We start from the raw sequence: 2368 nt of genomic DNA, 5'->3' as shown, positions 1-2368 counted from the left end.
ACTTTGTGAATTGCTATTAGTGAGTCCTAAATTTAAGAGTGACACGCCCATTACTTTTAGGAGTTACTCCTAAATTCGCCAGTTAGGACCTACTTTTAGCCCTAAGATCCTTTGTGAATACGGCCCCAGAACAGTATGGAACAGGGATTTTTATGTTGATGAAAGCCTAATTCAGGCATGGACCAGATGCAATCCAATAGTAAACCCTACTATACAGAAGGTGACCACAACTAACACCATTTGTGTCTCACCCTCTCGCTCCGGATGGATCCAGTGACCTCCTCATCGTTGAGGTGCCGTTTAAACTTGGGGGGCATGTTCTCGTCAAGCTGCTCCTCCCGTTCTGGCTCCCTCTGTAGGATAGGTAGAGAAGTGAGGCCTCAACAACAAACCAAGGGCTACTGTAAAGCACTCCCGTACCAGGACCAAGTGAGAACATTTCTTTATAACCAACTGTTTAGTAAATCCCCAAATGCATGGTGTAATGACAGTAGGCCTGTCCCCAACTAAGAATTTTGTCAGTACGTTGTAAGTGTGTTGTTTAACTATTGACATATTGTTGCATCAATTTAATCCTATTTATTACTAGGGATACAAAAACAAAAGTATTTTTTTATTTTGGTACTGAAAATAATTCTGCAAGTTTCCACCGACAGATCCCAGTCAGTTTTAATGTGCATTTTACACAGTCTATGTTCATTACACCCACACCAGCTTTTATTTACCTGCTTTATTTACCTGCTACAGTTATGCACATACCTATAAACAAATTTAGATGGGTACATGCGTCATATATGGGTACGCTATTCCCCACAATTCACTTCGACGAATAATTGTTAATTATACCATTGAATCCAGACTCAGTTTTTAGTCTCAGTTTCTAGCCGTCTTTTTTCTGGCACCACAGTTGGAAAACTGCGGTTCAGTGAACCAGCCGTCGAGAGGAACTCTTCTGAGTAACAGAGGAAACGAGACGCAAAGGACAGGTTTCTGTGTGTAGAGGCAGCATCAAAAGAGGAAGGAGAGAAAGAAGAATAGAAAGAATACGAAGAAGATCACGATGAAGGAGAGAAAGAAGAAGAAGACAAAGTTAGTGTCGTTGTAAAGTAAACAACCATGCTACATTAATGTAGTGAGACATTATTCCAGTCCACGCTTGGAATAAGACCATTTTGGCTGCATTTGATAATCACTCTTGTAGAAGAATATGGGACCATACTTCCAGTTATACAACTGATTTAGCTGAATAAAAAATGAGTTATGCCTCGTCTTGTCCCAGCGGACGCTACCACCTCAACCCACTTTTCCTGTCGGATAATTGATTACCAGGCGATCAAGAGTGGTGTCATATTGACCACCTGAGCCAAAAAGCAGACTGTTAGCTCTCTGACACTACGGTGTATCCATCCTATCTAATACATTAAGTATAGCTGTACACTACCGATATGTTCTTTAAACGATTTGAGCCCACAGCAAGTGTAGTCTAGCTATTACCATTAGCAACCCTAGCTAAGCTAGGAATGCTAGCTAGCCACATGACCCAGCGCTATGTCTACCGCTTTCTTTTGATGACTTACTGATAAATACGTCCTGTTCTGGGTTCCGAATGGCTGAAAGACTGTATTATGATCAATGCATGTTAGATGGTTAGCGAGTCTGTACTGTAGATCAGGAGAGCTAACGCCAGCTAGCTAGCGGCTCTCTGGGTCTTTCCTCTGACGTCACCGGAACAGCTGGAGGAGAGACATCTGTTTGGACCGTTGTAAGTACCATATTGGCTCGGCTACCAGATCGGCTCGGGGTCCGTCGTCTGCTGATTACGTCACACAATACGCTATCTACAGCAATAAGGTATTTTATGGCTTAAATTAAAGAGCCTGTAATGATCTTTCATTTTGAACATAGACCATTCCCAACCTATTTGTATGGATAGTTTTCTTCTAAAAACAAAACATCCCTCGGAATCATCTTGGCTGTTAAGATAAGCCGTCCGTGTTGCCAGATTGGGCACATTTTCAGCCTGATTTGGCTACTTTGAATCACGTTAGGCTGGAAAAACGGGATATATGCCCAATCTGGCAACACAAACCGAAACTAGACAGACCTACTCGCGCTCACACATGTGCTCGCTGTGGTTGCTATGACGACAGCCAGAGCTACAGCACAAAACAGCCAATCACAACTGTCCCTTAGCAGCCAATCACAATGTAGCCTACGCCCATTCAAGCGTACAGCCAATGATATTGTGTAACGTAATCAGCAGACGACGGACCCCGAGCCGATCTGGTAGCCGAGCCAATATGGAACTTACACCGTCCAAAGTCCAAACCAAGCCCCCAGGAACGGGACTCTCTAAATCGACGCCACT

The 2368-nt window shown here is 43.3% G+C and overlaps 1 long non-coding RNA gene across 1 annotated transcript; it reads right to left on the bottom strand.

Moving 5' to 3' along the window:
- Positions 1 to 6: 6 nt before the first annotated feature.
- On the bottom strand, positions 7 to 2284 carry LOC130393575 (uncharacterized). Its single transcript, XR_008897111.1, has 3 exons — positions 1578 to 2284; positions 847 to 990; positions 7 to 353 (listed from the first exon to the last, which is right to left on the bottom strand). It is a non-coding gene; the product is annotated as an uncharacterized LOC130393575 (long non-coding RNA).
- Positions 2285 to 2368: the final 84 nt, after the last annotated feature.

This window comes from Gadus chalcogrammus, chromosome 12 (assembly GCF_026213295.1).
Source record: "Gadus chalcogrammus isolate NIFS_2021 chromosome 12, NIFS_Gcha_1.0, whole genome shotgun sequence".
Classification (NCBI taxonomy): Eukaryota; Metazoa; Chordata; class Actinopteri; order Gadiformes; family Gadidae; genus Gadus; species Gadus chalcogrammus.
The sequence above is the reverse complement of the archived record's forward strand: the minus strand, read 5'-3'. Positions and strand labels throughout refer to the sequence as shown.